At 38.8% G+C, this 21,833-nt stretch overlaps 1 protein-coding gene across 11 annotated transcripts in view; it reads left to right on the top strand.

The window, feature by feature from the left end:
- Cdk19 (cyclin dependent kinase 19) overlaps window positions 1–21,833 on the top strand; it is a 175,572-nt gene that overhangs the window by 34,887 nt on the left and 118,852 nt on the right. The window lies entirely within an intron of this gene.

A 21,833-nucleotide genomic window follows, 5' to 3' on the forward strand; every position in this document is an offset into this window, starting at 1 on the left:
GTGCTCTACCACAATAAATAATAAGGCACATCCATAGCTTTACTATTAATTAATGATGTGGGGATTAGTTAAGTTGCCTAGGCTGGTCTCAAACTTTTGAGTCTCCTGCTTCAGTCTCCTGAGTAACTGGGATTGTAAGTGTGTATCGCTATGTCCAGGTGGTTCATTTATTTTTAGTGCTGAAAAACTCTGTTATCTGAAGTTATAACTGAATCCATTTTCCTACTGAAGGATACCTTGTCTCTTCCCAATTTTTGGCAGTTGTCAACAAAGCTGTTACAAATGTTGGTGTGCAGGTTTTTGTGAGCACATGTATTTTCAACTTACTTGGATGTCATGGCTGGGTTATGTGGCAAGAATATTATGTTCAGTTTTGTAGGAAACTGCCAAATTACCTTCTGAAGTGACTGCACACCATTTTGTGTTCCTCCCAACAGTGAGTAAGCACTCCTGTGGCTCCACAGCTTGTCGGCGTTTGCCGTTGTCATGGCTTGGATTTCAGCTGTTCAGTGCAGTGTGCCGTGGTGTCTAGTTGTGGCTGTGGTTTTGGTTTGATTTTCAGGGTGGTTCTGTTAGTGGATTCAGCACGAAGCATACAGTTTTGTGCATGCTGAACATTCACTGTGCCTTGACCTTACTCTTGTTTTTATTAACCGTATAATACATGATATCTGTGTGTAATTTTACATGCCTATCTTTTCTGGTGAGGTGTCTATTCAGATCTGTCACCTGTTTTTTAGTAAAGTTATCTGGTGTTAAGTTTAAAAAGCAAAAAAAGATAGAAATGATACAGAATTTTTAAAAAACAGGAAATTAACACTAATTAATACACTGCATATTGTTGTCTTAGAAGTAGTTGCCCAATGGTATTAAGTTTTGAGAGTTCCTCTGTCAGATACAATTCCTTTGTCAGATACTTGTTTTGTAAATATTTTCTGCCAGTTGGACTTGTCTTTTTATTTTCTTAAAAATGTTTTTCACAGAGCAGAAGTTGTTGGTTTTAGTGAAGTCCAATTTCCCAAATTAAAAAAGAATTATATTTTGTTATTATATCTAAAAGTCATTTATTGCTAAGCTCAAGATCATGTAGATTTTTATCTCATGTAGATTATTTTCTAGGAGTTTATGGTTTTATATTTTGTATTTAAGTCAGTGATTCATTTTGAGTTAATTTTTGTGAAGGACGTAGGGCCTGTGTCTGTTTACTTTTTATTTATGTTTTTGTGATGGTGGGTGTTGAACTTAGCCTCAAGCATGCATGGCAAGTGTTCTTTCATTGAGCTAAACTGCCAGTCCCTGTATTTGTTTTGCTTTGTTTGCGTGTATGTATCCACTTGGTTTCACACCACTTGTTGAAAAGGATGTCATTTCTGTGTTGCTTCCTTTATCAGTGACCTGTTGTGAGTCAGTTTCTGGGCTCTGTAATCTGTCCACTGATCGTTTGTCTTCTACTGTGCCACTGTCTTGATTACTATAACCCGATAGTATGTTTTTAGGTAGGGTAAAGTCAGCATTTCAACTTTTTCTTCTTCATTGTTGCATTGGCTGTTGTTCTGGATCTTCTGTATTCCAGATCAGCTTTAGATACAGTTTCTCAATGTCCACAGAATAACTGGCTGGGATTTGAATTGGGGATTGTGTTAAAACAAAAAACAAAGCAAAACAAAAACCAACTGTAGATTAACTTAAGAATTGACATCTTATCAGTATTGAGTTGTCTTAGCTGTGTACATGGACTATTTCTCCATAGATCATTTTGTTTTGTTTTGCTTTTTGGTACTGGGAATTCAACTCGTAACTCGCACTTACCAGGCAGGTGCTAGGCTACTGAGCTGTATCCTCTGCCCCTTTTGTGATTTCCTTCATTGGAGCTTTGTACTTTTTCTCATGTATGTCATACACATATTTCACTAGGTTCACAGCTAAATGTTTAATGTGTGCTAATGTATATGGTATTGTGTTTAATTTTTTTTTTTTTTCAGTGTGGGAGAGTGAACCCAGGGCTTTTTGAGTGAGCTGCATCCCTCTCTTATTTTTCAGCTTTTATTTTGAGATAGGATCTTGCTAAGTTGCCCAGGATGGCTTGAACTTGCCAATCCTCTTGTTGCCTTAGCCTCCTGGAGTACTGGGGTAACAGGCTTGCACTGCCAAGTCCAGCTTGGTGCTGTGTTTTAAATTCTTACTAACGTCAGTTGTTGTTGTATTTAAGAAAGCAATTATCCTTTTATATTAACCTTGTATGCTGCAGCCTTTTTCTTTCTTGGGGATGCGCTGGAAGTTGCCCTTCTAACTGAGCCATATCCCCTGCCCTTTTTAAATTTTTTGAGATAGGACCTTGCTAAATTGCCCAGGTAACTTCTTCCTCAGTTTCTCAGAGTGCTGGGATTAGGCACGTACTACCATTCCCTACATACAATCTTCCTGTAATTGTTTATTAGTTCCCGGGGTTTCTTCGGCATTTTTTTCCTTGTACTCAGTCATGTCATACACAGTTTTGTTTCTTCCTGCCCAATCTGTATACCTTCTATTTCCTTTTCTTACTGTACTAGCTACTAGGGTGCCTGGTACAGTGTTGATTATGAAAGCAGACATTCTTGTTTTGTTCCTGATTTTAGCAGAAAACTGTTTAGTAACTCTTTACAAAGTATAGTAAATTTAGTAGGTTATTCTAATTAGTAATATTAAAGAAAGTGAAGTGCTGCTCTTATCAGGTTATAATCCTTTTTCCTCCACTCTTTCCCTTCCCTTTTTGCCTCAACTTCTATGAAAAGATGGAATTGCATGGATGTTTATCAAAGTATTTTAATAGTATTTGGACAGTTTTATAATACCTAATAGGTACTTTACCTATGTGACTTCATTTGTCTTCAAAACAATTGTGCAGTGTCGATTTCATTATTCCCAACTTAAAGATGTAAAGATCAGTAATATGAAAGTACTGTATCAGCAACTCATCGGCTGGGTAAAAAAAGGGAGATCTGGCAGAGCCTGGAGGAAGCAATTCGCCCACCCTCTTGGAAAGCGCCTCTCTTCGGAGTCAGGTGGGAGCAGACCCAGTCAGCGCCTCCTGTGAGCCTGCCAGTGCTCCGGCTGAGAATCAAACACCCCCCCCCCCCCAGCAACTGGGGACAGAGGTCTGAGTATCTCTTGGGAGGATGACTGTGTGCAATATAGCAAATATGCGGATGTCCTTCTATCTGTTTGAAAACAACATTTGTTTTCACTGTTTTGTTCCATTATGATTAATTGGTTTACTCTATTCAATATTCTGTTTCAATTGGTTTTATAGTGTTCTGTCTTTGGTTTGATTTCATTATACCTAGTTGGCTAGACAACTATTGTGAAGATAACGAGATAAGATAACGAGATATACTATAATGCATATTGCTGTTATCCCGGTAACCTGCTGTGAAGTTGTGTACCAATTTCCCTCATTGTCTCGACTGGCTTTGTTCATTGTATTTCTACTACCTTCAAAATAAAAAAAGTACTGCAGTAACTTAAAGGACAGTGAGAAGAGTAATACGGTGTATACAGCAGTGGCACAGGGAAAACCAGAAAAGATGAAAAATACGGTAATAAAAGTGTTGAAATCTTTTTTTTTTTTTTTTTTTTTTTTTTTTTGGTACTGGGGATTGAACTCATGACCTCAAGTTTACCAAGCAGGAACTTAAGTCACTGAGCTAAATCCCCCTCCCCAAGCTAAGCCCCCAGCCCTGAAATCCTTTTAAAAAATGCAAAGTGAAAGCTGATGAACACATCTGATTTTTGTTAGCATGTAATCATATCCCTGATCCTTTTTGCTCCCCTCCCTACCCCATTTCCAATGTCTCCAATAAAATGTTGCTCCAGAAAAAATTAAAAAATAAAAGAATAAAGGGATAGGAATGTAGATTACTGCCAGGGCCATAGATTCAATCCCAGACACACATGATGTTAATTTCAAATCTGTGTTCCATTTTTTTGTTACATGTATTTGTGAAAAACTCAGTGCTTTGTTCCATTGTGAATGCTGCATAGTTTTTAAAAAGTTTATAATTTTGTTTTTTAAGACAGTTTTGCTGTACAGACCCTGTATAGGTGACCTTGAACTCACTATGTAGCCCAGGCTGGGCTCAAACTTGTAGCAGTCCTCTTGCTTCAGCCTCCCAAGTGCTGGCATTACAGGCATGTGCCACCATGCTCAGCAGAGGTTTATAATTTTGATTCAAGAATTGACATTTATTGAGTCTGTAGTAAGGTGCTCCTAATAGATACTTTACATATGTGACCTCATTTATCTTCAAAACAATTGTGCAGTGTCAGTTTCATTATTCCCAACTTACAGATGTAAAGCTCTGTAATATGAAAGTACTGTATAAGCAGCTCATTGGCTGGATAAACTCTTTATATTGCACACTATGCAAAGTTAGCATAGCAAGTATGCATGATGAAGGCTGTGTGTAAAGTGCAGAGAAATGCTTGGTAAATGCAAATAAGAGGGCTTTCACTTCAGGCTACAGTGTTTACAAAGTATTTGAAAAGCTTGACTTTGTCTGATGAATAGGAAAAATAAGGGCGAAAGAAAGATTAAAGAGATTAATCAGGGTAAAGAAAATCAAGGACCGAAACAGTACGTTTTGATTGACAGTATAAAAGTTTCTATTGACAGTATAAAAGTTTCTACTATCGTAGTAAAAGGCAGTAAAACATGCATTATTTTTTATTTTAACCAAGAACGCCTCCTTCTCTCTTAAGTAAAATACTGTTCTTGATTTGTGTGTGGCATGTTGAATGTGATCTACTATGAAAGAGAGCCCAGAACTGTGACATCACTCCCAGGTGACCAGTCCTCTCAAGCTCGTCTTTGTCTGCAGGGTTAGTTAGCAGTCAGTCCAGCAGTTAACGGATTGAGGAAAAACCTGAGTGGGATGGAAGGCCTCAGGAACCCTAAGTAAAAGATTTCCCTAAAGTCCAAATATTTCATTTATCTCTTCCCCAGAACTCATTTGTTTAAGTACTCTGAAAATAGTAAATGCTAAATGATTTGGAGTTACAAAGGCTTTAGGAGGCATCATGGGTTTCAGTGAATTTAGTGTTCAGTTGGGAATATGGGAGTAAAGTAAAATAGCTAGAAACCAGTGTTAGCAGTGTTAAATACCAAAAAATACACATTTTATATATTGTGGGATTATTTTTCTTAAGTGTTATTCTTCAGGGCTTTATACTCCCTCTTGTTTTCCTAACTTCAATTTCACATCTCTCTGTAGTCTACATCTTCCTTTTTTGTCTTTTTGAGACCAGGTTTTGCCGTGCAGTTCAGGCTGGCTTTGAACTCACGTTATGGCTAGGCTGGCCTCGAAGGCCTCAGGCTCCCGAGTGCTGGGGTTGCAGGCGTGCACCACCACACCTTGCTCACATTTTCTAAATCATGTTTGGTTATTACTGTAGTCTTCTCAACCTCAGTGTATCTAAAACTTCCCACATCTGTTCTTCATAACTCGGCAAATGGTACTGCTGTCACCTGGTGCCCCAAGTCAAACTGGGAGTCACAGCTTGCTTTTCTTTATCTTGTTTCTGTACATGTTTTGTTGCTCCTGTTACCTCTCATATATGTCCACTCTCTATTCCTTCTGCCGGCACCATCCTCATGTAGACTGTAGTCACTGCTCAGTTAGTTACTTCATAGCCTTCCTGACTCACTTTCATTCACACTTTCTTTTTTTTTTTTTTTTTCTTTCTTTTTTTTTTTTTAATTTTATTTAAGGAGAAAAGAAAAAAAAAGCAGAGAAAGGGTACAAGTTATACAGATTTGCAGAAAAAAAATGAACAGTAGGAAATTACTAGTTAATGGATTACATATTGTCATCTTAGAAATAATTGTTCAAGTCACAAAATTAAAGCTTGTAAAGTGGACATTCCATCAATGATACTGCAAACAGTTCTGCTCAATGATCCAATATAACTCTGTGATATCATATTCTATCTTATACACTTAAACATACATGCAGTTATAGAGTTTAGAGCACTTTCTTTTCCTCTCTTTTGTACAATGACTATTACACATTTTGGGTTTCATTGCTCTCACGGTTCTTATTACTTTTTTGGAAGAGAGTAAAACCAAATGTGACAGAACAGAATTGGTCAAGTCAAAAGGGTGGACATAATAGATAATGTGAAAACATAATACAAGGTGATCAACAATGGTTACCATAATGCCTCCCGCTATCTCTAATAGAATTGCCTATACCATTAGTTATAATACAATTGAACAAAACAGTAAAGAACAAAACCGACAAAACCAAACCATTGGAGACATTGTAGGTCTTCAAAAGTAGATAAAAGTCAACGAGAATGGGCGTTATAATGAATCTCATTATCTTCACAGCTGATGCCTAAATTTTCGAACCTGATACTATCCAGCAAAACAGAATAGGGGAACATCAGTTAAAAACTAGATGGTGAGAGTAATACAGGGCTTTGAATCGAGGTAATGGAAAGTCAAAGTGGGTTATTATAATATATCCTGTTATTTTTTTCCTTTAATTAAAAGGATAAAAATTTTTAAAAAGTATTAAAAAAGTAAATAATGGAGTGGAGATTGAGATAAAAGAGGGCATAACAACGAAACAGCACAGATCAAAACATAACCATTTAAGCAGAACAGTGTTTCACCACCAGATAATCCTGACCTAAAAGTAGTTACCATATTGTCTCTTTCCTTGAAATCCTTGAGTACAACTTCGTATACTGTAGCATTAAGTATATCAAAACAATGTAAAACCATTTAAGAGAATGACAGCATTACAGAATATTTAGAATCGACTAACAGAAAATGAATAATGGTTTCTGTATAATCTCCTTGTCTTTAAAAGGTTTTTGCTTATACTATCATACATAATAAAATCCAGTAAGATACAACCTATTTAGACCATTGGAGACAGAAGGACAAAAGCTAGATGAGACTTCAAAACAAGATGATACTAAATCAGTATTACCTATTAAGATGTCATTTTCTCCAAAATAGCTGTTCCTATCATCCAATCTTCTCTGCCTCATTTCTGTTGAGCTCTTATTCTGTCAGTAGCTGTCAGTTTGTCTTCTTCACTTTGTTCTCTGCTCCATTAGTTGTGGCCTCCACTATTTCTGGATTCTTTGTATTTTTCTTTTTTTAGAATATCCTGCAATACTCTCTGTAGAGTTGAATTGGTGGTGGCAAATTCCCCCAGTTCCTCTTTATCCTGGAAGCACATTGTTTTTCCATCAATTTCCAGGGACAGTTGTGCAGGATATCTCAATCTTGGCTGGAGATTATTATCTTTCAAAGCTTGAATTATTTCGCCCCACGCTCTTTGTGATTTGATGGTTTGTGCAGAGAAATCTGCTGTAATTCTGATGGGTGCTCCCTTGTAAGTGGTCTGTTTCTTGTCTCTGACAGCTTTTAATATTCTGTTCTTGTATTGAATTTCTGGAATTTTTATTATTATATGCCTGGGTGTTGCTCTGTTTGGGTTGTAGGTAGCTGGGGTCCTGTATGCCTCATACATCTGAGTATCTTTACCTTTTGCTAAATTAGGAAAATTCTCCTGGATTATTTCTGTGAGTAGCTTTTGTAGTTCATTTGTTTGTGTCCCTACTTCTTCTTTTATGTTCTTAATCCTTAAGTTATGGATCCTCTTATCATCTTCTTGTCTTTGTATTATTGCTGTTTGTTTCTTTGTTATTTTTAAGAAGTTTTTCATTTCATTCTCCCATATTACAATTCTGCCCTCCAGTTCAGATAGTCTGTACTTAGTTTCTTTCAAGCTGTTATGCCAGTCTTCGATAGACTTCTTAGTTTCTTGGTAGTCCCTTTGAACCTGCTTCACGTATTCTATGCTTTCCCTGTTTTCTCCATCAAACAATTCTCCCCTCTTTTTCTGTTCTTCCATTCCACCATCTGTTTTTTCTTGGGTGGGGCTTAGCATTTCTCTAACTATTTTGCATACTTCTAGCTTCAGGTCGTTGATAACTTCATTCCTGAATTGGTCTATGAGGCTCTCTATATGGTGCTTTATGTGTATTGGTGCGGTGTCCGCTATTGCCTGTTTCTCAGAATTGGGGGCCGAGGAGCCTTTCTTGTTGCTGCCTCTTCCCATATTCTCTGTTCCTTATATATGCAAGCTTATATGAGAGGCCCAGCTTCTCTCCCTGTCAGCCACAGCCTGATCGAATTGCGCCAGTTAGGTGTTCCCACTCACCGCTGCGCACCAGGCAGCCTACGCGGGGGCCCGCCCCTCCCGGCCTCCGTCAGGCTCTGGGATCTGGTTTGGGCCAGCCTACTGGGTCCGCCGGCAGCGTCACGCAGGCCAGGCACTTTTCACCAATCCCACCCGAGAGGGGAATGTGTGGCTGGAGTCGCCACCACGCCCTGCTCCCGCAGGACTGCTCGGGCCCAGAAAGTCCACTGGAGTCAAACTGTGGTGGAATGTCAGTTTCTCTCACTCACCTCGCCACAAGTCAGAACATGCCTCCCTGCCCGTCCTGTTTTCGACTCCGTTCGCAGACTCCCGTTCTCAGAGTTTCCGCGGGTCTCTCTCCTTGCCGAGCGGATGTAGAGGCAGCCAGCCACTGCGCGGCGGGAAACCCAAATCGCGGCTTCCAATGGCGCAGGGTCCAGCCTCAGCAGGGAGACTTTTCTGTTCCTGTTTTAGCACCAGGACTGCATTCCAAGTTGGTTTCTCTCAGCCGAGTTCGTTCCTGAGTCAGCAGAGCATAACTCCACCTGCTTATGTCTCTTTAGTCCGCACCATACCTGGCTTCTGAGCCTAGTTTTTCAGAGAGCCTCCGGTAGTTGCTGTTATCTGTCCGCCATGTTCTCCCGGAAGTCCCATTCACACTTTCAAACTTGTTAAAAACACACATTGCTTAAAACCCTTACCTTTGTTTCTTGGGATGAAGTTCAGTCCCGTAACATGGTTTACTGTAGCCTTGCTTGTTTCTTTTTTAGCTTTAACTTGGGTTTTTCCCTGTCATTTGCTTGTTTTGGCTTTGGAGACTGGATTCTTGCTTTGTGGTTCAGGGTAGCCTTGAACTCATTGTGTAGCCCAGGCTGGCCTCAAACTTACTGCAGTCTACCTGCGTCAGGCTCCCGAGTGCTTGTTCCGCAGGTGTGCACCCCTGTTAACAGGCCTTTTTGAATTTCAGCGGTATGCGCGCTTGCTGATGAGCCTTAATACATGTTTTCTTTTCTCAGATGTTGAAATGAAGATACAGGCTATAGTGGTTAAATCACAGACCCCGGATCAGACTACTCTTGTTTGAATTCTGAGTTTGCCACTTCACTAGCTTTATGATCTAGAGCACGTTATTTACCTTTTCTATTTTTAGGGTCTTTCACAGCATATTGTAGAGGTTAAAGGCTCTTAGGTTGACCCCTGCCTCGTAGCAGGTATCATACCAGTACAGGTACTATTAGAGATCTGATTGTAAATGCCGTATTTGTTAGTATTACTTTTTGTTTTAAAGTTAACTTACCTGCCGGGTATGTGGCATGCCTGTAATCCCAGCAGTTGGGAGGCTAGGCAGGGGGATCACAGTGAGTTCCAGGTTGCCTAGATTTCATTGTGAGACTATCTGAGGGGGAGGGAAAAAAGTTAATTTAATGGTAAATGAAAGGTTAGTGTTTTCCATTGGAAATTATGAGTTAGTCATTATGCTGGTCCTTTGCTCTTAGATGAGCAACAACAGCTTTACTGCATTTTCCTTCTTGATTTTTAGCTTTTCAGTGAGTCAGCCCTTGGTGTTTGGCTTGATGTTCCTGTGAATGTGTCAGTTGACAGGGTTAGGTTTACCCAAATATTCACACAAATTCTGGTCAGTTTATATGGAAACTTTGAAAGAAAATAACTATTATGTAAGTAGTTAATAATCATTATAGAAAAATTAAAAAGCATAGATAAGCTGAAAGAAATAAAAGATGGGCACTATGACGGTAATTCCAATTGCGTGGGAGAATGTCTTTGGTTTGAGTTGAGAACGGGCCTTGCTGTGTAGTCCAGGCTGATCTTCAGCTCACTGTGTAGCCTAGGCTAGCCTCAGATTTGATCCTTCTGCTTCAGCCTCCCTAATGCTGGAATTACAGGATGTACCACCACACCCAGCTGAAAATCTCATTTTTGAGATAGCCTGGCCAATATGCTGAGATTCTGCCTCAAAAAAATAAAGGCTGAGGATGTAGCTCAGTGGTTGAGTGCTTGTGTAGCTTACCCAACTTTGAATCTTTATATGCATGCATAACGTGTGTGCACACGTGCACACGCGCACACGCGCACACACACACAGATTCTCTCCATTGTTAATGTTTTAGAGTACCTGTGATGCACTCCATAATATACCGTATGAACATGAGTAAATGGTTTTGTAATTTTCTTTTAAAATATTGACATGCAGCATAACTCATGCAGTACCATTCTCAGTACCTGATGACTAACATTTTGATTGCATGATCTATGTACCATACTTAATGAAGTTTCAAGTCTTCTAAAGGAATTCACTTTTTTCTTTGAGTGTATTTTAGAGATTGGAGAGTATAAAGTTTAGATTAGGTTCTAGTGATAATACTTAACTATATTAGGAAAGAGGCTCTATTATAGTAGTCGTGGTTAGGCAGGAGAACTATGCAAAAATTAATTTTAATCAGAAGAAGATGTGTCAGTGGCCTGTATTCAGTGAAACTTCCATGGTCCATGGTAAAGAATTAATATAGCTTAATATCTAAAAGCTTTGGTTTTGATATTGTGACTGTTCTCTCATTTGTTTTTTGTTTATACTTGTGGTGTAAGATGATTACATGGAGACTGAAATATAAAGATGGATAGGGACTGGGCTAGAGATGCTTGCTTAGCACACACAAGGCTCTAGGTTTGGTCTCCAGGACAGCAATAACAACGAAAAGAACCCGCGGGAGCAGATTGTTGATCTAGTTATTAAGTCTGATATTTTAGAACTATCTGATCCAACAATGCTGTATTTGAGAATGGCAAAGTATATTTTCCTTCTCCCTTTAGAAGGAAATAGTTGCTTTTTCGGATGATTTTTTAGATATAATTACTTCTTCAATGAGAATATTTGTACACGATTACTCCTGATGTTTGATTTTATTTTTGAGAATGTTATTTAATGTTTTTTTCGGCCCCAGGAATCAAATGCAGGACTTGTATCACAGTCAAGTGCTGTGTCACTGAGCTAGCTCCCTTCCCAGCCCGGAATGTGGTTGTTTACATTTTTGGAGTATTTTATTTCTTCTTCCTCTTCCTGTCCTTCCTCTTCTTCTCTGTTCTCTTCCTTTCTTTTCATTCTTCCTCCTCTTTTCCTCTCTCTCCTCCATTTCTTCATCTTGCCCATCTCAGTTCCTGTCTGTGTTCTCTCTCTTTTTTTTTTTTTAAATTGGAAGATTTTATTGTATTTTACTTCATTTATTTATTTTTTGCCAAATCTATTTTATTTCAAAGAAAAATTTTTCAAAACACGCCTTTTGGGGGCCTGCAATGTGTTGGATATTGTCATCCTCAAGTCATTCACCCAGAAAATAACTGTAGTTTATCCTTTTTAAAACATTTTTGATGCTAGAAATCAAACTCATGACCTCATGCTTGCCCTGCAGGCGCTCATGCCACTGAGCTCTCTTTCCGGCTCTCTGCTCTCCTCCTTGAGGTAGTGACTTACTATGTTGAACAGGTTGTTCTCAAGTTCCTGTGCTCAAGCAGTTCTTCTGCCTCTGCCTCCTGAGTAGCTGATACTACAGGCATGTGCCACATGCATACTGAAGTGTGTGTCTTGAAAGAAAGTTCTCCAGATTTTTTATTGTGGAAATATTTCTTTGGGATGATCAAAAGTAAAAAGTTAACTCAGTAGAAAAGATTTTCAGTTCCTGCTATTTACAAGCCACTTTGTTAGCTCCTGTAGAATACAGAAATGATAATATTGTCCCTGTCCATATTTGGGGCAGGGCAGGAAGCATCATTCAGTCCAAGTAATTATAATAAAGTATGGTAAGTCCTTTACAGAGTTTTGAGCAAAGTACTTGCTGTAGTGGTGTTCTTTAAAAATGTCAGTTGTCAAATTCTGATGAGCTCTTTTCTGTTCTCTTAACCTTATTTCTGCATTTGATGTTTTGCCCACTTAGCCTTTAATACTTGTTCCTCAGGTCTTTGCTGTTTTACTCATTAACTGCTACGTATTAGTTACTTCCTGTTGTAGTTTTTTCTCATTGCTGAGACAGAATTCCCAATACCCACAAGTTAAGGAGAAAAGGTTTATTTAGCTCACGAGTTGTAGAGGTTTCAGTCCATATTTAGCTGGCTCCAAGGCAGAGTGGCGTGTCAAAGGGGCAGCTATTCATGGTGGCAGAAAACAGCAAAAACAACCAGTGAGGAGGAGGGGAAGACAAACCTCTTTCTGCTTCTTCTGTCTTACCCAGACTGCTTGGATTAGTGTGGTGCCAGTCAAATCATCACTAAGCCTTAATCCCGGCACCCTAATCCCATTGAACCATGAGTCAGTCACAAACTCTAGATTCAGCTACCTCTGAAAAAGCTCCATCTAAAAGTGCATGAGGCGTTGGCCGGGGTGTGTGTGAGGGGGGACATCTAGACACAAACCATAACACTTCCATCCTGAATTTTTATTTCCAGTGCTAGGGATTGATGCTAGGCCCCTGTTTATGGCAGGCAGGCACTTTACCACTGAGCTGTGTCTCCAGCCCTTTTTACTTTATTTATTTATTAATTTTTTAATGTGTATTCTGTGCTGGCCTTGAACTCACAACATAGCCCAGGCTTGCCTTCAGTTTGCAGGGATCCTTGTGTGTCAGCCTCCTGTGTCAGGCTCCCATTTGTAGCTTTTGTATTCCAAATTTTCTTTAATTTTTTCCCCTCTTCTCTGTGTCATGTGAGAGCATCATAATCTACTAAGGTAGACATAATGTAATAATGGAAAGGATTCAGCACTGATTTATTCCCACATTCTTGGAGAAAAAAATACATTGACAAGATTTAGATGTCATAAAGTTTGAAGAATGTCTTATTGTTAGTGCCTATTTATAAAATTGTTACTTTTTTTCAAATATTTTATTCCAACATAAAAAAGAAGGGGGAGGGGGAGGGCAAAGAAGGGGGGGGAAGAGGAGGAGGCAGTTAATTCTAGAGCATGTCAATTGGGAGTAGCAATGGTACGCTGCACATTGTCATCCTCAAATTACTCACCCACAGCACAAAATATGTCTTCAATTGTCTGAACAATACCAGTACAAATCTTTCTGTTCAGTGAACTCAGAGATATCAGTGGAATAACTATCTTAACTATTTTTATATACGTTTGCATAGACATGGACATAGGAAAAACTTAATTACCATATCATCTTGGTTCTGTATTTCTGATGACTTAGTTATTGGAATTCTTACAAGGTTTGGAAAAGCAAACTAAAGGATAAATTCATAGGTTATAAGAGATATGAAAGAGAAATGTGCTCAGAAATAGTATTTTCACCTGGTATTAGTCAGCATTCCTGATGCTTTGTAGAATACCACATGTAAAGGAGGAAAAGTTTAGTGGACTCACATATTCAGTCCGTGACTGGCTGGCTCCGAGGCAGAGAGATCATGGTGAAAGAACATGATTCAGGGTGCTTGGTTCATGGTAGCTGGGAAGCAGAACAGGGAAAGAGAGTCAGAGCTGAAGGACTAGAAGTGGGCTCCGAGGTCATACTGCTATGAAGCACCTAAACATACCTGGAGGTGTGATGTGCTCGTCCCCAGGATAGTTCTCAAGCTAACCCAGTTGAAATTCTACCCTAACTGCCATGTGCTATGCCTTTTCAACTTGTTACCCAAGTATACTTCCTTGAGTTACTCTTAGTCTCTAAATAAAGGCATTAGCAAGTTCTTAATTCTGCCTAATGTAGTGCGGCTATCCCACAGAAATGCACTAACCCCTCCCTCAAAGTCTCTATAATAGTTCCAGCATTTTTCAGAAGTCCAAGTCTCTTCAGAGAACTTAAGGAAAATTTTTAGCTGTGAACCTCTATAAAAATAAAATACAAATTACATAATCCCAAAGTAAAATGGCATAGGGCAGTGCAGCAGATTATGGCACATGTGCTGCAGTGGGCTGCTTGAATCTGTGAAAGCTGTAACAGCTCCCTATCACTGGCATAGGCTAAACATTCCCTTTCCGAAAGGGAGGAATACAGTAGTACGTTGGTTCATGAACTTTATTTGCTGTATGATATTGGAAAAGATGACTGCGTTTATGTTTGTGTAGGAAGAATGGTGTGGTTGTGTTTGTCTTCTGAAGCAGAGTTTGCAGGCAAAAACAAAATTTTGCCAAAAGTTTCTGTTTGTGAGCCAAATTGTTTGCAAACAAAAGGATTTGTAAACTGAAGTACCACTATAAGGGATAGGATAGAATCAGGCCAAAGAGCAAAACCCATTGGGAAAAACATTAAATCCTGATAGCTCCCTGTCTGGGGTACACAGTAGTAAAATGTGGATTCTGAAGGGCTTGGGGAGCTCCACTGCTTTTGCCTTACTGGTTACAGACCATGTAACCTTCTCTTGGGCTGGCTCCCTAACCTGCACCTTTTCTAGCCAGACATTTCTCTTTCCTGGTGTCATGAGTTTCTTCAGGTCTCCACTGTGCCTTTGACTTCCTTCTTACAGTGTCACGCATTGCCCTTCCCTGTCAAGGTCCACGCCTGGCTTTCAGGGCTTTCCTTTGAAATCTGATTAGAAGCATACCTAACTCATTCCTGGTACCAAGATTTTATGGCTCTTTAGAGGAACAGAAGCAACATAAAATAAAACAGAAGCAATAGAAAATATACCAGGTATGGGATCCCTCCGGTAATCCCAGTGCTTGGGAGACTGAGGCAGGAGAATTGCTGGGGTCAGCTTGGGCTACAGAGTGAGTTCAAAGCCAGCCTGAACTGTATAGTGAAACCCTATCTCCAAAAGAAAAAGAAAGCGCAAAGAAAAGAAAAAGAAATGAAGACAAATACTTCACAATGGAATTTATTAGATAGGTTTGCATAGTCAGCAGTAGGCAAGTCCATAGTTGCTGAGAGACCACAAGCAGAAGAATCCTCAGAGGCTTTCTGTTCTTGGACAGTTAGAGGGTGCAGCAACTACTCAGCCTGAGAAAGTGGACGCCACAGAACAAGATGAATCAAGGATGCAGTACCAGTCCAAGGTTAAAGGTCTGGAAGCTCTACAGAGAGCCGGTCGAGTCTGCCTTGGAAGGCGGAAGAAACTGGAGACTGTCCAGAGGCAGTGGCAAAGTTTGGAGCACTTTAGAAACAGGAGCACTTCGTTCTTCTTTCCCTTTTTTATTCCACCAGGCTACAAGCCTGCTGATTGGTACCACTCACATCTGGGCTAAGTGTTTTCCTCCTCAGTTTGCTGGCGTCTGTGTCAGTCATCCACAGATACTTGCAGAACTGTGCTTTACTAATCTGCTAGGCATGTTTTAATCCATTCAAGTTGACACGTTGTGATTAATGGTCACAGGCCACCCCTTGGCAACGCGACAGCCAGACATGTCTAGCAGTGTGTCCCACCAATCCCCAGGGTGGGTTTCAAAGCCAGTCAGATTGGAAGTCCACCCTGCTAAATACCTCTTTTTTTCTCCCTCTTTCCCTTCTGTCTTTTTGAAAAATATACTTATTTATTTTTTTCCCTCCTATCTCGTCTCAAGTTCTTTCCTGGGAGCCCTAAAATTCTCTTAGTTGTGTGTTTCTCCTTCACGTACAGTATCACATCTAGAGGCTTAAAACTTTTCAGTTGCAAAAGTGGTAGGCCTTATTAAACATATTTAGGACTTTATGTGTGTGCATATTGGGGGCTGAACCTAGGAGTGCTTCACCACTGAGCTGTATACCCCGAGTCCTTTTCATGTTTTATTTGGAGATAGGGCCTCAGTAAGTTGAACACACTGACCTGAAAGTTGTGATCCTCTTGCCTCAGCCCCACAAGTAGCCAGAATTTGAATAATGTTGGACTTGAAAGATCTGGTGTCAGGTCTGCCTCTGGCTGCTAACTTGGTTTCTTCATCTTCAGTGTTAAGCCCTCCTCTAAGTTAACCTTCTATTTTTCTATTCTACTGAGTAGGTTTTTCCCTCACACTTACAGTGCAGTAACCTATACGACTTTTCATGCCCTTAATGTTAGTTGTTTCTAGTAATGTTCATCTTCATATGTAATTTTCATTCCTTTTAAGAGTAAAATCTTGTTTTCAGGCCTGCTATTTAGGATATGTCATCATTTTTGTGGTTAATAGTGTTATTTTTATTTCTGATTAGTCATACTTGCAGTTACTAATGATTATATACATCCTGGGGGGTAGGTGCATGAACATAACATTTTAATTCTTCTTATGTTCATTCCTCTTCCTTCCCTTCCTTCACCTCTTGGTTCCCTTTCCATTTGCAAAGGCTCCATCTCCCTGTTTCCTGTTAGCTATCTTTTAGTTTGCTCTTTATTTACATCTTAGGTTTCTTCTGTAGGAGAAGCTGTGTAATACTGAAGCATGCACATCTGATTCATTTCACTTAATGCTGTGGTTGCAAGGTGCGTGTGTTTTCCTACAATTGACCCAGCTTTGTTTTCATGACAGAGTAATACTCCATTATGTGTAAGTACCACATTTTCTTTTCCCTTCATCTGTTGATGGATATAAAGGCTGCTTCCAAGATTTAACTATTATAAATTGTTCTTATATAGCATATATGACGTCTTTAATTTTTAGGAAGATACCAACAAGGGGAATAGCTGCGTGGAGTGGAATTTCTTGTTTTAATTTTTTGAAGAATCTCCATACTGGTTTTCATAGTGGTTGTACTGCTAGTTTACATTGCCACCAACAGTGAAAAAAGGGTCTTTTTTCTCTGCATCTTGGAGAATGTTTGATGCTCTCTGTCTTCTTACTGTAATCATTCTTTCTGGAGTAAGGTGGAATCTCAATGTTTTGATGTGTGTTTCTGTAACGGCCAGAGATGTTGAGTATTTTTCAATTTATTTGTTAGCTCTTTATACTTTTGAGATGTTTCTATTCATATTCATTTCACTTGCCCACTTTTTTGGATAAGGTCTTTTGAGGGCCATTTAATTTTTTTTGAGTTGTTTATATATTTTATGTATTAGTCCTCTGAGGAATAGCAAGCATAATTTCTTTCCCATCCTGTAGGTTGCTTCTTGTCCCCATTGGTTCTTTGCTTTGCTGTGCAAAAGCTTTTTAATTTGATACGATCTCATATGTTTATTCTCAGTATTATTTCTTGTGCAGTTCTTCTGAGCAAGGATCTGAGTGTATCCTCGATCTTACAATCTTTGATTCCATACAAACTGCTTACTTACACATTACAAGCTTCTGCGTGGAGTTCTCATTGTTTCTTTCCTTTTTCCAGTTTTCTGACCTCATTTCACGCTCCTACTTACTGAGCTCTTCAGCCATACTAAGTACCAGTTGTTTCCTGACTGTGTCTCTGTTTTTCTCATACGGTCCTTCTGCCGGGAATTTTCAGACACCTTCAGCTCGTCTGTGCTGGGGGACAACTTCTTTAAAAGCATGACTCTTAAAGCTCAAAAAGAATTATTGTTTATATTCTCTGTGTGCCTACTGTATGTATTTCTTAAAGGTAGGGAACGTATTAGAGTTACTTATTTATAAATATTTCCCACTTAAAATGAATTTCTTCCCAGATAGGTTATGAAACTGGTAGCTGGTGTAGTCAGTCCCTAATCCCTGAGTTTTGTCATAATGTTGGAATACTAATATGAACTCAGTAGTTAGTTGGTGTAAGATAACTAAGTAGGGGGGGTTTAAAATAACTCGGTAGTTAGTTGGTATAAGGCTCTGCTGCTTTCATTAGAATCAAAAAAGAATCTTGATCCTTTTTGTTTGAATAGTTAAAAATATTTTCCACTTGAGCTTGAATTCCGTATTCTTATCTTTTGTTCCTTTTTGTTTTTTCTTTTCAATACTGAGGAGTAAACCTAGGGCCCTTCACACTGAGCTACATTCCTATTCCTTTTTTAGTTTTATTTTGAGACAAGGTCTTACCAAGTCAACTAAATTGCCTGGGCTGGGCTCAAATTTGCAATCCTTCCCTCTCCTCCCTGTGTGGTGGGATCACAGGTGTGTGTGTATCTTCACACCTGGCTTCATCTTTTCTTACTCTTCTACAGTTGTTGTCTCCTGTAGGTTCTTGAGATTAAACATGGCTCAGACCCTTGGCTGGATAATGGGTAGTAGCCGTGATAGCAAAAATCCTCAATGTGGTCTAAATGTGACCATGATACTTGAAGTTTTGGCTAACCCCTAACTACACCTGTATAAATAGGCTACTGAAAGCGGCTTTATCTTGCTACACTTCACTAGGGACTGATCACTAAGTTTAGACATCATTGAAACGAGGAAGACTAAACATCTTTTTCATTAAATCAGTTTTCAGTAATTTTATGCAGAACAGTTCCTGCTAGACTTGCTTCTTTGTACTTGGGAAAGTCTTCTCTGAATTCTATTTAATTTTTATCACTGAACCTGATTTCCTACCTGGGATTAAACTTTCATTATAAGGCAATGATTTCTACTCTTCACATAAATGCTTGCTGCTTCTTTTTTTTCCTGCTGTCTATAGAATTGCTTACATCAAGAAATTTTTAGAACATAATGTCTTAGATAAAAAACCTAATTGCTGCCTAATTTATTTTTCTATTTTTGTTGTTGCATAGTGTTCCATCGAACAGTTGTTTTTTGTTGTGACAACTAAGTGTAAAGTTTGCTTGATGTTGATATAATTATGGACATAGTTATATTTTATATTTAAAAATTATACATATCACATAACCATATTTTTATTACAAATATATATATTTTAATTACCTGAATTTACTTAGTAAATTTTTCTTTCTTTTTTTGTTACCGGGGATCAAACTCACGACCATGCGCTTACAAGGCAGGCGCTTATGCCACTGAGTTAAATCCCTGGCCCCTGAATTTACTTTGTAAACTCATTTATTTTCCAAATGCAGTTGTGTTATTTACACTATCTAATACACATTCAAATATAGAAAACAGTTTGAAATTTGAAACTGGGATTGCTTTGTCTTCATGTTATTCAAAAATGAAAATAATTGAAAAAGAAGAGCTTTATGTAAGAACTAGGATTGCCTCAAAAAGCCAGGCTGTCAGAGCAGGGCAGGCCAGTTCACTGCTTTTCAACACTGTCGTGTCAAAGGAAAACATCTTAGTTTCAGGGAACTTAATATTACATATACCTGAAGCAGTTAAGCGATGGGATGTGAATTGCCTCTGTGCCTTGGAGGAACTCCCGGAGAGGAACACTCTGCTGGAATGAGAGAGGAGCTTCCTTTCCCTGTGTGTCCTGTTAATGAAACAGTTGTGGTCACTGTGGTAAAAGACACCATTACTCTTCACAGTAAAATACTTGCATCCGACCCCAGGTCGGCAGTAATGTAGCATGGGGTCCAGGGTCCCATTGTGACCTCTGGGCCTTGCCATTTCTTCATAAGATGAAGTTTACCATTTACTGTCTGGTGGTGTACAAAAAGAGAAAGGTGATGTGTATCTACTTCCTTTCATTCTGAATTTAAAAGCTGCAAATCTAAAAGATGTAGTTTTATAAGTCTTTTATTAATTTAATGGAAGTTATATTTAAACATATTAAGTGAAATAATTATTGGGTTTGTTTCTTATTCCTACCCATATAATTCAGAATAAGAGACCTATGCTTCATGCCTCAGTCTCTTCTGTTTAAATTTTCAAATTCCTTTTACAGCCTGGATGTGAAGTTCAAAACCCGTTAATGTGATGTGTTAATTTTGCACTTTTTAACTTACTGCAAAAAAAAAATCTTATAGTTTCCATAGCAATGATAACCTATCCAGATTGTGTCATATTCTTTACAGTATTAAAAATAAAACTATGCAATTACATGAGCTTCTGGAACATTTCATGTAGAAGAACTGGGAATAGAAATTTTTCTGTTAAAATCATGATTGCATGTGAAAATTTTTATAATTTCAAGGATTTATTAAATTTCAATAATTTGATAATAGATATCTAGTAGTTAATTTCATATATATAGTGCAAGATTATGTACAATATCTGTGTATATGTGTATATATTATACTATGTGTGTGTATATCTGTGTGTGTCTCAGGTCGTCTCAGGAACATGCATGCTCACTAGCTATACTCACCTTTAAGGTAAAGAGGACATTGAGTTTCATTATTCATTCTGTGCTTATCAGTGGCTTATTTATTTATTTTGTTTTTTTTTGTCTTTTGGAGGCAGGGTTTCACTATCCAGTTTAGGCTCACCTCGAATTCACAGCAATCCTTCTCCCTCAGCCTCCCAAATAGTGGGGTTGCAGCTGCGTGCTACCATGTCCAATTCCAGTGGCGTTTGTGTCTGAAAAAACAGAAAACAGGATGGAGAAACAGGGAAAAAATTAATGACTTCTAAGATTTCCCTAATCTGCTGTTAAAATGTTCCTAATGTATCGCTTTGAATATTATAAAGATTATTTCAGTCATTACTGCCAGAGTATCAGATTGTTTTAGTTGCTTCTTCTTTCTAATTTCGAAGCTCTCTGTAGTCTGGCTGGGCTTGAACTTGCTGTGTAGCGCCTACTGTCCTTCTGGCTGCCTTAGCCTCCTAAGTGGCGATGTTACAGGTATTACAGTGGCAGCTGGGCCCCGCTAACTGACGGCGTTTTATTGTGACTGAAGTTAGTTAACATGACTTCTTGAATCTTTTCCCCCCAGTATTAGAGATTGAACCTAAGGAGCACTGAGATGTAGTCCCAGGCCTTTTATTTTATTTTTTATCTTGAGACACGATTGTGCTAAGTTGCCCAGGCTGAGCTCAAACTTGAAATCCTCTTGCCTCTACCTTCCAGGTAGCTGAAACTAAAGATGTGCACCATCATGACCAGTGACTTCTGAATTTTAATATCTGTTTTTAGTTTTTGTATTCAATATATGTATAGGTGGAAATATTTATTTTCATATAATTTATGTATTTTCTTAGAATATGTGGTAAAAATTTTTCATGTTTCTGATGATATTCACAGTTATTTTAATATTAGTTCATCCTTTTGCTGTATCTTGCTTACCCTGCCCCCTGATGGTATATGCCAGTAATCCTAGCACTTGATTGGTTGAGGTGGCAAGATTATGTATACTGGCCTACATAGCAAGTTCAAGGCCATTTTGAACTACGGAGTGAGACCCTGATGCAAAACAACCAACCAGCCAACCTACCAACCAAACAAAATGCTAGCCATGTACAGTGGTGCACATTTCTAATCCCAGCATTCTGGGAGGCTGAAACAGGCGGTCACAAGTATAAGCCTCACCTGGGCAAATTAGCAGCTTAGTGAGAAGACTCTGTCTCATTTTAGAAGGGGCTGGCTGCACGTGTACCTCAGTACAAAAGCCCGGTACCACCATCACCAAGAAAAAAATAAAATCTTAGTTATTTACTGAATGCCATACATTTGGAAAAAAATAGATACAAATTTCAAACATTATGGGAGACATTAACCATTAAATTGTTTATTCAACCATAACAGATGATTGTGAAAAATCTTCAAAAGATGTAGAAAAAGACCCACTATGGATAACCTCTTAAGCAGCTTTATCTGCTAGATACAGAATGGGGGAAATGAGATATAGCTAGATAGGACAGATGTGGCACATTCAGTCATGTAGCAGAGCCACTATGGCATGGGGACGGTTTGCTGAGTCTTTGGTACTGTACAGTTAATTTTAAGGCACAATCCAGAGGACATG

Source organism: Cavia porcellus, unplaced genomic scaffold (assembly GCF_034190915.1).
Source record: "Cavia porcellus strain 051 isolate PalLab524CR breed Dunkin Hartley unplaced genomic scaffold, mCavPor4.1 scaffold_7, whole genome shotgun sequence".
Classification (NCBI taxonomy): Eukaryota; Metazoa; Chordata; class Mammalia; order Rodentia; family Caviidae; genus Cavia; species Cavia porcellus.